This window comes from Dipodomys ordii, unplaced genomic scaffold (assembly GCF_000151885.1).
Source record: "Dipodomys ordii isolate 6190 unplaced genomic scaffold, Dord_2.0 Scaffold111, whole genome shotgun sequence".
NCBI lineage: Eukaryota > Metazoa > Chordata > Mammalia > Rodentia > Heteromyidae > Dipodomys > Dipodomys ordii.
This window is the reverse complement of record NW_012267327.1, coordinates 8,066,067-8,080,718: the sequence shown is the minus strand read 5'-3', so window position 1 is coordinate 8,080,718 and position 14,652 is coordinate 8,066,067. Positions and strand designations below refer to the sequence as shown.

At 39.8% G+C, this 14,652-nt stretch overlaps 1 long non-coding RNA gene across 1 annotated transcript in view; it reads left to right on the top strand.

Moving 5' to 3' along the window:
* Nucleotides 1–9,308: 9,308 nt before the first annotated feature.
* LOC105994928 overlaps nucleotides 9,309–14,652 on the top strand; it is a 253,180-nt gene continuing 247,836 nt past the window's right edge. The window contains exon 1 of the long non-coding RNA XR_001175538.1: nucleotides 9,309–9,377. This is a non-coding gene — a long non-coding RNA (uncharacterized LOC105994928). The remainder of the gene's footprint in view (nucleotides 9,378–14,652) is intronic.

The window sequence follows — 14,652 nt, the reverse complement described above, 5'->3', positions numbered from 1 at the left end:
GATGTTAAAGGGTGATCAGTGAAATAAATACCTTTATTGTGTTCGCTCAGCACTCTTTTAAAGTATTACCCCTCTAATTAAGCCAACCATAAGTCCATAAGTGTGCTAGGTGAGGGAGAAACAGAGAGGAAAAAATGGAAAGAAATGAAGAGGGAATGTGAGAGGGAGAGGGAGAAAGAGAGAGAGAGACTAGTTCTGCACTATCTACTAGCCATAACTGATTTGCTCCTATGTGAATGCCTAGTCCTATTTGGGCAAATGAGTTCTTGTCCTGAAAATTTTGTATCAGGGATAGTTTCCATCTACTTGTTTAGATAAACCATAACAGGTAACTACACGGCTGTTTGTAAATATCATTTTTAGGGATGGATGAATGGATGGATGGATGGATGGACGAATAGATGGATGAAGAGAAGGAAATGAATCCATATTTTTCTGGGAGTAGTGAGGTGTATTTAATTCTTTTTTTTTTCAGTTAACTACTTTCTTTTCTTCCTTCTCCTCTAGTTCATATGAATACAGCAAGTGGCAACATAGTTTTACCTGTCTCCATTCTGAGACCATATCATTCCATAAAGACAAATTCCATGGGAAAAGAAAAACAACAACAGTAACAATAACAACAAACAAAGCCAAGTGCCAGTGGCTCATGCCTGTAATCCTAGCTATTGTGGAGGCTGATCTGAGGAATTTTGTTCTAAGCTAACCTGGGCAGAAAGGTCCACAAAACCCTTATTTCCGATGAACTACCACACACACACACACACACACACACACACACACACACACACACACATGCAGAAACTAGAGTATGGCTCAAGTGGTAGAGAGCTAGCCTTGAGTACAAAAGCTCAGGGACAATGCCCAGGACCCGAGATCAGTCCCTTCCCCCCCCCCCACCAATTAAAAGAAAAATCACAAGCAAAAACAAACTCCTATCTGACTTTATATCCAGAAATAGAAATTTAATCCTTTATCAGCCCAATTGTTTATCAGTATTTTTGGACTCATAGTCAAGTTTCAGAAGTTATATTAAAAATTTTCCCAGTTACTCTGGGTAAAGAGTTTTATAGCTATTAATCAGGCTAATACATTTATATTGGAATTCCTCTATATTCCCTAAAATTAGATTATTGCTCATCTTTGAGGACACAGTTCAAATCCATCCCTCATATGAAGTCTCACTTGATCCTTATTCCTTTTAAGAACTTAGTTGCTTTTTCAGAGCATTTACTAACTACATGCTTATCACTTTTTCCAAGTTGGTTATGGTGTCCAGGATGCTAGCATAACCCTGTGGAAGGGGCAGCTGAAGGGAACTGGGTCTTTCATCACATATCATGCCATCTGCTAATTTCCACAAATCCCTGTATCCCCAGATGAGTAGATCATCAAATAGTAACTCTACCCACAACCATCTATCGACCATGCCAGTATGAAAAAAGCTCAATGCAAATGAAGTTTGAATAATTAGCTAAATCAACCAGATTTGTTCTCTGAAATTTTAAACTCTAGGAGAGAGGAAGACAAACAAGAAGACAAAGATTAAAACACATGCATAGAGTAATTGTATAATGGTATATTAATGGTAGAACAATGGTAGAACAGGAGTCCAGTACTGTACGGTCATGAATCCGGTACATACCCCTAGAAGCTAATATACCATAGTATTTAGCTTTACCGGAGCTACAGAAGGTCTCAGGCATTCACTGGATCAAATGTGTATTGCTTAAAAATGTTTGTCTTGCAAGTTCTCAGCACACACAAAACTCATACCTGAAGGCAGTATTTTTTTTTGGAAAAAAAAATCATGCAATAAATCTATGGAGAGTCACGGTGAGAAATGAGGGTGAGCAAGAAAAATATTGTGCTATCATTTGTACTTACTTCCCTCCACCAGCCACATTTACTTTGGGAAACTGCAGCAAGTGGAATGGGAATTACCTCTCAGCTTCATTGCATACCACATTCTGGCAGCACACTAGTGACTCATTATATTGTAAGTGTACAGAGTAACTCAACAAAGCTTAAGCTTTTCTCCAGTCTGTGATATTTTGACATTTCCAGCTATTAATCTTTAATAGGAAAGATAAATCAAAGGCAGGTTACCTTGGAAGTATTTTATTTAGCAATATTCTTAAATTATATCTCATAACTTTGATCCTTCCTTGGAAGTATGTACTTAAATCTGCAACTTTTACAAAATTTTTAAGTTTCTGTTTTAACTGAAAAAAATATTGCTCCCCAAAAGAAATGTTTTAATGTCTTCAGGATTAAATTACTTGCTAGTACTTTTAATTAAAAAATTTACTGAAGATATTTCTCCTGATTTCAGAGACTAGTCTGTGTGTCCTTTCCTATTAAATTCCCTGTATCAGTCATCTGTCCTTTAGAAACCATGTTAAATCTTACATTTTATGAAAGGATTAGGAGAAAATGTCATTTTCAACCAATTTCTCCTAAACTATGATTTATTCTCTTGTACCTTTCATTTCCAAAGAAAGATATTGTTTCTTTCCAAGGAAGACTATTGGTATTAATCTGAAGATTTGCCTTTATTGGAAAATATTATCTATACCCTTTGTATTATGAATAAAAATTAAGGTTGTACTGTTCATAAAGTCTAAAATACGATTATTTCATTTGTGCATCCATGTTAGTAGAAATTTCCATTGACACAGAGCAATTATACATATATGATGTAAAACATTCTACAACGTATTTCAATTGTGCTTTTCAGCTACTGCTTTTTTATTTTTTAAACATATTGAAAGTTCATGATAGCTCTTCATTAAACAAGTCTAACAGTATTTCAATGCAGTTACAATATATGTCTCTGCCAAATTTCCTTAATTTTAGAAATGTTTCATTTTTTATATCTGATGTAGCAAGTGTGTGTGCATGTGCATGTGTGTATGTGTGTGTGCATGAGAGAGAGAGAGAGAGCACGCTGGTATTTTGACTTAGACTCAAGGCCTAGAGCTCTCAGTTTTTTCTGCTGATAGGTGTCACCACTACTTGTGTCACTTCCATGTCTGGCTTTTTGCTGCTCCATTGGAGATAAGGAGTTACCCAGGTTGTCTTCAAACCTAGATTTTCAGATCTTAGCCTCCTGAGTAGGTAGGATTATAGGCATAAGCCACTGGCAGGGCTGGGAATATGGCTCAGTGGTAGAGTGTTTGCCTAGCATCATGAAGCCCTAGGTTCCATTACCTCAGTATCACATAAACAGAAAAGGCCGGAAGTGGCTCTGTGGCTCAAGTGGTAGAGTTCTAACCTTGAGCACAGAGAGGCTCAGGGACAGTACCCAAGCCCTGGGTTCAAGCCCCAGGATTGGCAAAAAAAAAAAAAGCCACTGGCACATGGCAGTGTTACCGTGATCTTTACAAACTTCTCTCATACATTGTCAAACCAAGACAGTCATTGTGTTTGGATAGGTGGAGATTTTGTTTAACTACAATTAACACAAAAGGTCAATATGGCTGGTGGGATTCTCCATTCTTTTCTGGGCCAATATATGTAGCTATAAGTCAGGAGTATATCTACAATTAACACAAAAGGTCAATATGGCTGGTGGGATTCTCCATTCTTTTCTGGGCCAATATGATGTAGCTATAAGTCAGGAGTAATACTGTCAACATCAATGGTTCATAATATGATTTTCCAGAACACGTATTTCTTAATTTCCTGAGATACAATAATGTTGAAATTGGCAAGTATTCAAGTGAAGGGAAGAGTCATACATCTCTGACTTTTAATCAAAAGTTAGAAAAGGAGAATGAAAGGTATAGCTCAGTGGCAGAATACTTACTTAGAATATGGGAGGCATTGGGGGGTGGGGGAATTACAAAAATTAAAATGATTAAATACACCAAGGAAGACACATAAAAAGCAGAGATAGTATGAATGATAGCCCTCTGGCTCTCTTGCTTAAGTTGTGAATGCAAAGAAAAAGTTCTTGAAAGAAATTAAACTGCTACTCTAGTAGTCACACAAGCGATAAGAAAGCAAAACTGTATAATCGCTGGTGTAGAGAAAGGTTTAGTGTCTGGAAAGAAAAATCAGTCAGCTAAAACATCCCTGAGGTTAAAACCTTATATACAGCAAAACCTTAAAGGTCTTTAATTCTGGCTGGGCCAGAATGTATCTTCATAACATAAATCAAAGTGAGCCAGGTGCAGGTCGGTGGCTCATACTTGTAATCCTAGCTACTCAGGAGGCTGAGATCTGAGGATCATATTTCAAAGCCAGCCTGGGCAGGAAAGTCCATGAGACTCTCATCTTCAATTAACCACCAGAAAACCACAAGTGTCACTGTGACTCAAGTGGTAGAGCGCTAGCCTTAAGCTGAAGAGGTGAGGGACAGCGCCCAAGCCCAGAGTTCAAGCCCCATGACCAACCAAAAAATAAAAAAATAAATAAAATCAAGGTGAAGCAGCAAGTGCTAATGTAGAAGCCGTAACAAGTTGTCTATAAGATTCAGCTAAGAGAATTGCTTTTTTTTTTTTTTTTGGTTGTGGGACTTGAACTCTGGGCTTAGGCGCTGTCCCTGAGCTCTTCAGCTCAAGGTGAGCCCTCTACCACTTGAGCCACAGCGCCACTTCGAAGATTCAGCTAAGATAACTGCTGAAGGAAGGTACATTTTACAACAGATCTTCAATGTAAACAAAGCAGTCTTCCTTCTCTGGAAAGAAGAGACTAGGACTTTTGTAGGTAGTGAAGAAAAGCCAATGCTTCATTTCAAAGCTTTAGAGAATAAGCTGTTTCTCTTGGTATGGGATAGTACAGCTCGTGACTTTAAGCTGAAGTCAATATGCATTTACTGATCTGAGAATTCTGTGGCTTAGGAGTTATACCAAATCTATTGTGCCTATGTTCTATAAATAGAACAACAAGGTCTAGAGAATGGCACATCTGTTTATGGTATGGTTACCTAAATAGTAAGCCAACTTAAAAATTCCTTTCAAAATATTATTGCTCACTGACATCGAACCTAGACACTCAATTGCCCTGCTGGAGATGTCAATGGGATTAAAAATGTTTTTTCATGATTGCTAACTGAACATTTATTCTGCAGCCCATGGATCATGAAGTCGTTTTGACTTTCAAGTCTTATTACTTCAGAAATATATTTCTTCAGCTTCCCTATGTAGTGATTCCTCTGATGCATCTGGGAAAAGTAAATTAAAAACCTTTGGAATGAGTTTGCCATTGAAGATGCCATTAGGAACATTTATGATTCATGAGAACATAAATATTAGTAGGGTTTGGAAGAAGTTAACTCCAACCATTGCAGGATTCAAGACATCAATAAAGGGTGCGATATTTGGAAATAGTAGGAGAACTAGAATTAGAAGTGGCAACTGTGATTCATGATAAAACTTTAACAGATGAGGAAAAGTTTTATTTCTTATGGACAAGCGAAGTTGTTTCTGGTCATAGAACCTATGCTTGTTATAAGATACAGTGAACATTATTTAAACGACCAAGAATTTAGAATACTACATCAACTTTATTTAATAAAGTAACAGCAGACTTTTAAAGGGTTGATGTCAACTTTAGAAAAAGGTTATACTGTAGGATAAATGCTATGAAGTAGTATTGTATACTACAGAGAAATTCTTCCATGAAAGAAAGAATTGAGGCAACAAACCTCATTGGTGTCTTATTTTTCTTTTCTTTTTTATTGTAAAGATGCTGTACAGAGGGGTTAAAGTTAGATGAGTAAGGCAATGAGTACATTACTTGTCCCTCATTGTTGCCCCTTCCCTTCCTCTTGTTGTCCCACTATCCCTTCCCTCTCCCACCTCACACACTCCTCCCTACCCCACCCCATCTCCCTTCCCCCTGCCTGACAGTTTGTTTCCAATATTCTGTCTGGTAGGTATCCTTGTTGCAATGGGTCAGAATTTTTTATTCCCTTTCCCCTGTCCAGATTAGACATATTTATATACAAGATGCAGGGTACCAAAATCAAGTAGAGTGATAACAGGGGATATGCCACATGGTACATTTAAAACAATAATAAAGACAGAACTCTAGTGACCATATGTTGGGGCTCATTTCACTTAGCATCATCTTATATGGTCATATGTACATAGCTTTTGAGCATTTCAGCTCATCTGATAAGATTATCCTATATGTATACTCATTCTTGCAAATAATGGAAACCATGGGACCTAAATTTCTGTGGAACTGGCTTACTGCATTTAATAAAATTTTTTTCCAAGTCTTTCCATTTTCTAACAAATAGGGTGATGTCATTCTTTCTGATGGAGGCATAGAATTCATGTGTGTGTGTGTGTGTGTATCACATTTTCTTGATCCATTCATCTCCTGAGGGGCATCCATATCTTAGTTATGGTATATAATACTGCAATAAACATAGTTGTGCTCGTAGCTTTAGTATGGCCTTGTTTGTGATCATTTGAGTAAATGCCCAAAAGTGGGATTGCTGGGTCATAGGGGAGCTCAATGTGGAGTCTTTTGAGGAACCTCCATACTGATTTCCAGTCATTGGACAATTTTACACTCCCACCAACAGTGCAGTAGGGTTTCCTTTTGGCCACATGCCCTCCAGCATTTGTTGTTATTAGAGTTTTTTTTTTTATTATAGCCATTTTAACTGGAGTGAGGTGGAATCTCAATGTTGTTTTGATTTGCATGTCTTTTATGGCCAGAGAAGTTGAGCATTTCTTCATGTGTCTATTGGTCATTCTTATTTCCTCTTCAGAGAAGTCTCTAACTCTTTTGCCCACTTTTTGATAGGGCTGTTGTTTCTTTGAGGATTTGTTTTTGGAGGATTTAATTTTTTGAGTTCTAAGTATATTTTAGATTTGAGGCCCTTATCTTATTTAATAGCAGCCACATAAATAAACAGAAGCAATCCATTCTTATTGATGCTCAGTCATCAATATTAAATCCATTATCAAAAAGATTTTATCTCCCACTGAAAGCTCAAATGACCATTAGCATTTTTCTAACAAAATAAGTAGTAAGTACATTTCTTGTCAAATTTGTTACTCATTCCCTTGTTATTCTCCTATTGTCCTTCCCTCCTGAATCCCCACCCCCCTTCATTAAATATTTTAAGTTTAAATATTAAGTAGTGGTAAATTCAGTGCACTACAATCTTCCTAATTTTTTAGGCATTAAGCAATCTTATTTCTGTTTTCCCATGTATTCTGCCACATGTATCATGGCCTCTTCTCTCTGTTCAGAGATCTTTGGGGGGAAAATGCCAAATCTAGCTTCAATTTCCAATAAGCATTGCTTCTGGAAGAAGTTATGGGATTAGCTGAGTAGTTTGGTTAATTTTACAGAATTTTCTCCTGTGAAGTTGTTTTGTATGAAGCATTTCAAATGGTCACTATGTCAGTTTAAGCTACATTTACAAATAAAAACATTTTTGCCTTTCACACTCAATAGTATTTTGTACCCTTTTGTACCCTGCTAATTTTGTAGGTTCTGAGAGCCTTATACATAAAATCCTCAAGATGAATATAAAAGTTTGAGTTTGAAGTATTGTGCCTTTTCTTTTCTATCCACCAGCTCTAAGTTATTTTGCTCAGGTTCAGCTGGCAGATCTCTAGCCAAAGCCAGGCACCCTGTGTGGAAAGCAAGTAGTATGTGGCAAGACTCGGTTATATTTCGGATGAGCTGATGCCAATTTACTGAAAGTTATACATCTTATAAACATTATTTTCACATTGCAAATACAGCATATTCTTTGTATGAATGCTATTTCTGACAAAGCCCCTTGGCTGGTGACAAGTTACTATTTAAGTTCCTTAAAAAAAAAGTGCCACTTCTTATTTTGGTAGTAATTGTTTTCCTCCGAGGTTAGAGGCAATTCTTTTTTTTCCTTCTTAGTCCTTTTAAGGAAGTCTTTTTAGGAATCCATCCTGGGTTTCCTGCTGGCCTTGAGCCTCAGAGATCCTCTACCCTCCCCAGCATCCCCCCCCCCCCACCTTCCCTCCAAGACTTAGTACAGGACCAGCGTTTTTCTTTAGAATTGGCTCTGGGGAGTGCTACGTTGAGTGACAAGTGGATGAGAATGAAGGTTTTATTGAAGCATCTGAACCGCATTTAATTTTCCGTGTTGCTTTATTTGTTCCTTGCAGCTCCCAGGATATCGAATTTTGTGGGCTCCAGTTGGGTCCCCGGTGCTTAAGTCGTTTAGTAACAAGGAACATAATCCCCCCCCCCCCCCGATAATAAATCTTCATTTGTATTGAGCGTGGCGGCTGACTCCAACATGGTTTACAGGGTATTTTTCTAACATCTTCCACGTTCGCTTTGGGTCCTGGCACTCTCCAGACCTGGTGGGGCCACCGATGCCCCGTTCTGGAAGAACCCAGGCTGGCCCGGAGTGGCCTGGGGCCGCAGCCACGCCAGAGCCTCCGGCCTGCTTTCCCGCCCACCGCCCAGAATCCAGCTTCCATCCAGCGGCCTCAGCCTTCGGCGACGGCGACAGCCCCTCCCCCCTCTGCCCCCCCCACCTCCCCCCCTCCCCTCCCGCGCGTCTCGTCGCGCCAGACAGCGGATAACCGCCGCCTCCGCTGGGGCATCCCGGCTCCATAGGCCCAGCGCGCTCCAGACACCTGCCTCTCACTGGCCACCACCGCTGCCCCTCACCCTGAAGCCCCCTCAGCAATTGGCCTCAAACCGCCACTCGTCATTCTCCGGCCTCTCTTCCAGTCCCGCCTCCATCGCCGGGTCATTTAAGTTTATCACAAATAAATAAATAAAGGAGGAAATAGAAATGCGTAGAAAGTAAAAGCAGTTGAGAGGAGGCGGGGGCGTGGAGGAAAAGGGGGTGGGAGGGAAGGGGCGGAGGAGTAAACAACCTAACTTGATAGTGTCAGTATCGACGAATCAACGCTCAGTCCAGTCCGGTCTGACGGGCTCTCTCGACCAATAGTTTTACAGTTCTCGGATCACTGAACAACGAGATGCGACTGACCTTTCCAGAGTGGGAGAAGCTGCGGCGGGAGGTGGGAGGAGTGAGAGAATGCTCGACCAATCGTTTGTTAGTATTATTTTGAGCGAAGTGTCCATGCACCAATGATTGTGTGAAATAGCGGATTGGGTCTCTCTTGGTCCAATCGAAAATGGAAGTGATGAGGGAAGGAGTAGTTGAGGGCGGGGACAGAGGAGGGAGGAGGAAGAGTGTATTTTGTTTATGGGCGGCAACCTCACGAGGGTCCTTACGTTCTTATTGGCCCACTGAAGCCCAGAGTGACATGAGAGTTACCCAATAGTGTGGAAACCTAGAGGTTCTTCGAGTGAAGCGCCCAATGTGGGCCTTCTGCCGGAGAAGTAGGGGCGGGGGGAAGTTTAGGAGTTGAGGAAAGAAGATTAAAGAGCGCGAGGAGGTAACGCCAAAAACTCTAATTTGTTGTGGGGCGGGTGAGCTGGCGGGAGGGGTGTGTGTGCGAGCCGTGCGGGTCCTGGCGTCTGCGTGTCTCCGGGAGTTGGGGGCGGCCGGGCGGGAAGGAGGAGAGCGGGGTGGGGCTGGGGAAGGGGAGTGAGTTCCTCAGCGGGGAGAGCCCGCCGGCGGGTGGCCGGCCCCGCCCCGCGCGCGCGCGCGCGCCCCCGCTCCGGACGCCCCTCCTCGCGCCCGCGGTGGCCTCACCCGACCCGGCGGGGAGGGTCCGCGGGTGTTGTCTGGAGCGGGCGGGGCGTCCCGCCGCTGGAACCCTATCTTCCGCCTTCTCTCTCGCTCTCTTTTAACTCCCTGCGCCTGGAGCTGCCGCTGGCACGTCAGAAGAGGAGCCGAGGGGGCCGAACCGGGGTTGGGGTGGCGGGGGGGAGCCGCTCTTGGCGCCCGCGTGTCTCTGGTCCCCTCCCTCCTCGCCCTCGTCCCGGCCCCGGCCCGACCCGCACGCGCTGGCCCGGGCGCGCGCTGGCTCTGGAGCGCAGTCGGAGCCCTCGGGGTTGGGGAAGGGGGGCGGGGGGGTGGGAGGGGGGGGGTGGGAGGGGAGTAGGCGGGGGGTGGACGGAAGGGGTCCTGGGCCCCGCAGCCACCGGCTTCGGGGAAAGGAGTTACTACCCACCTTTCTTTTCCTGGGTCCTCCTTGGAAACAGTTTTAAGTAATAATAATAATAATACATGGGTGGACGCGTTTTGACACCTGCGATAAAAGAGAGCGGGAGGCGTCGGGAAGTTTCATCGCGATCACCATTTCCATGCCTTCCTGTCCGTGTGGCTCGTTGGTGTCTCCACCCCCCCCCCCCATCCTCCCAACCTGATCATCTTTAGAAGGCTGCTGAAGGCAGGAGGCAGGGATTTTCCCGAAAAGTTCTATTGATAAACACACACTTGTACAAGCATATGCTAGGCACACACACAAACTATAAACATTAGCGAAAAACACAATATGGCGTACAACTACACTACCTAACGCGGTAATCCACTGATCTCTTACCTCGGAACTGGGTTGAAGGAGGTCAGGACCAGGGTGATGACTGCTCTCTAGTAAAAAAAAAAAAAGACAAAGTCCGAATGAAACAAGTAATTGGGGAGCCTGTGGGTTGTAGGACTGTCCCTAGAATCAGCACTGACCCAAGCGAAGTGGAACAGGTTACATTTCTAGAGGTGTGCAAATGGTCTTCACTATTTTTCTTTCTTTTTTTTTTTTTTTGCAGTTTTTTTTAATAGCAAAATGTTGCCGAAGTGGAATTTGCTCACTGCATGTCCCTGTGTGAATTTCAGAGGTCACCCATTCCCTTCCATGTGTTCCAATGAACTCTGTTCTAAAGTTACTGCTGTAACTTGTTGCTGTTAAAAGTTTTAAAATATGCAGTCGTTTTGTAAATTCTATAGCTGTCAAGACAGGTTAAATAGTAATCATTAACTTAAATTTATAAATGATTTATTTTCATTTCAGTTCCTAATCTCAAGGCCCCTTTTCAGTCATGTGGGAATAGACTGCATTTCTTCTCTACCCTCCTTCCTTAAAAGTGTCTGTAAGAGTCAAGATTTCACTTCATTCTACCTTTTTTTTTTGTTTTTGCCTTACACCTACATATGGCTGTACCTTTTGTAAAAGAAAAAAAATTACATTGATTTTTTAATGCCCTTGATCATTTTCATTCATAATCAGAGTGTGTCTGAGTAATACATAATCTTGAACCCACTTCTCCCAAGAAAGATTGTGGCATTATCCTCGAGGAATCAGTGATGCTAGTCACTGTTTGTTCTGTGCTTAAATTGTAATTCCCCAGATTGAGGGTGTGATGTTTCAATTTAGCTCAGATTTGAAAGGCTTTAGGTTTGTGAACACAATTTTGAAGTAAATAGGTGACAAACAAAGCAAATTTTCTAGAAATGTACTACCTGCTTAGGCAGTTGAGTAGTTTTGAGTTTTGGTTTTTAGATCTTACAAGTAGAATACAGGCCTTTCACAACAAAGCAATATACCCTTTCATGATAAAGTTTTCATTTTTACAGGCTAAAAGAAAGATGTTTAAGATTCTAAAATGTAAAATTTTATCATTAGCAGGAAGAAGTCTTTACTTTCAGCTCTTTAGGCTAGTGTTCATATACTGCTGTCATGCTAAGGAAATGCACATAGATCGTGTGTATGTTGACTAGCTACTGAAAAACAATGTAAGTAGAATAACAAGGAAAGAGAAAGCTTTAATTTGAGGGCTACAGGGAGATAAGGCATCATCCTTCTAGTGTCATGCCTTTCTTATGTACTTAGGTTGGAACGTTTTTAAGACTCACAAATATCCAACTTTTTTGTCAGTTTACTAAGAATTTGACAGCTTCATATAGAAAGAAAATCTAAGGGAAAGCCACTGAAAATATTATTTTTGTCTCATTAGTATAAGTCTTCAGAAGTCTTTCTAGACAAATTAGACTTACTAGAAAAAAGCTATACTGAATAATTAGGTCATTTTAGGAAAGCAGTAAAAGCTACAACTAAATTCCTGTAAAGGATCCATAATTTATAAATGAATTTCAAATTATTCCAAGTATCTTCAGAGTAAGTGGTAAGGAGAGGCTTCTTTTAAACATTTGGAATATGGAAGAGAAGCTTAATGGACTCTATTTTCTAATTATCATGTGTTTTTTTTCTAAAATGGATGGTTAAATCATCAAATTATTCAAGACATTATTCTAGGTACTTGGATTACAATAGTAAATAAGAGAAAAAAATTGTTGGCCCTAGTGGAATATGTGTTGTAATGTTACATACATTTTGTATGCTCATTGCTAGGAGAAGAGATTTTGTTTTCCAACAAAACTTTGAATAGCCTCTTTCTCATTTTATAAAGTGGTTTGAAAGAGCTTATGGAAATTTGAGAAAGAGGTGTTTCCCAATTGCCAATGACCAGGAAACCTTAGTTAGCTAATTTGTGTTTTTTTTTTGTTATTGTCATAAAATGTTCTCTATCTATGTCAGTAAGTCTTCTCATTTTCTATTGATTAATTGGAGATAATAGTCTCATGGACTTTCCCGCCTGGGCTGGCTTTGAACAGGGATCCTTAAATCTCGGCCTCCTGATTAGCTAGGATTACAGGCATGAGCCACCAGTGCCCTGCTTGTTAAGTAAGTCTTTTTTGACAGGTAGTGGTAATATATTTTCATAATTTTAAGCATGTCTGTGAAATAAATAAAATGTTGCTTTATATTTTAAAATCTCTTTTGAAATTTACTTTAAAGTTCCCATGTACCATTGTCTTGTTAGCAAAGGGTGGTAAAATGAATGCTAGAATATTTGTTAGTTTTTGGTTACGATTTGTATTAGGAAAATTGTTGAAAAATCAAGCATCACAATCTTTTATAGGTGTGGTTTTATCAGGATGAAAGCTGTTGTAATTAATTAATAGGTGACATTAAAGAGATAAGAGCGAGACCTGCAAAAATTGCTTTGTTATTTAAACATTTAAAAAAATTTAAAGCATTTGATTGGCACCTCTCTTATTTAATAGACCTTTATAGTACAAGAGGAACATTACAGATTTTAGAATTATTTTAATCATTTTATCTGTAGGTGGAAAAATCCTAGGTTCTAACAGAAGGAAAGGTGCCTGAGTTAAATGAGTGTGTAGTTTAACTCTGAGTTAGTGGCTTCAGGTAGTGGGTACTTCACTTTTTCAAAATTGGTTCATAGTTCTCACATAAGTAGCTCTGATTTTCATTAATTTTCTCTGTAATGGTGAGTCTAACTTTGTTAGCAAATTATTAGCTTATTTTATTATATATATCCTCTCTTCCCCACTCCTCTCATCCTCAACTGTTAAGATTTTGTATGTCTATACTTATGTTAGGTCTTTAGTTTAGGCTAGTTTGTAGCAAAATCAAACTTTTCCAGAAAGGACACAAATTAATGCATTTCATACAGTCTTTGGCTTTAACTACTCTTTGGCTATTTATATGCAATACCAATCAGCCATGTGAAAGCTAAAAATAGGAAGCCTGAGAAGGAAATAGAAAAATTTTAAACTAATCGAAGAAACTTTTTTTGGTCAGTCGTAGGGCTTGAACTCTGCCTGTACACTGTTCCTGAGGTTTTTTTGCTCAAGGCTAGTGCTCTACCACTTTGAGCAAGTGACACTTCTAGATTTTGAGTGTTTAATTGAAGATAAGAATTTCATAGGGACTTTTCTGCCCTTTAGCTGGCTTTGAACTGTGATCCTCAGATTTCAGCTCCTGAGTAGCTAGGATTAGCCCTGCCAAAAGAGATATTTTAATAGAGGTAAGTTGAAGAATGTTTAATAAAATGTTAAACACTAAATTTTTGTTTCTAATAAGAGAGAACGATGAATGTGCATTATGTATGCGTATGTGTGTATTTACATATGAACAGTTTGCAAATAAAGACATTCTGATACTGGACAAATTCAGTCTTGCTCTGTGGTCCTTGATATGGAATGTATTAGAAATTCCCAACTTATATTGTTTAATATAGTTTCTTAGTTACCAGAACTTTCTTTTGAGCAACATAGAACCACAAGCTAATTAAATTTTGTAAATTCTGTGATACTCTTCAGTTTTAAAAGCATGTTTATCAAGCAGTCCATATGACCAATGAAACCTAAATTGGATGGAAACTTCATAGAACCTGAATCTACATAAGTTGGTTGAGTTTCAAATAGTACAAAAAAAATCTTGACGTGTCAATTTTTTATAGGAATAAAATAAGCCTAACTTTATTAATATTTGTGAGGTAAGTCTAAGCATGTGTACAGTGCATTTTAAGTCAAAATTTGGGATGTTATTGGCTAGACATAATCATTTCTTTGCCAGAGATACTAGGCTGTGTGAGGGCTAACCATCTGTCAAGTGATGGAGACAAAGAAAGGTTTTAATATACTGGTCTAAAATTTCCACAAACTTGTTTTGAATTGTATTGTCATTTTATTTTGGCCTTCATAGTCTGTGTTGAATATGCACTGGGTCATTCACCTCATTTTGTTTTATGAATAAACCATTCAAGGTTTAGATAAGGTTATTGACACAGCTGATGGGATCTAGAAGCAAGATAGACTATGTTTTGATTTTGCTTTGATGAAATGATCAAAAACTCACAAGTGGGCCCACCACCCACTAGCCATTTTACAAATGGTTTCAAGCATGCATATTTTCACCCACCCATTCTCAGTTTTAGGTATCTTAATTATTTTGTTTTGTGGAT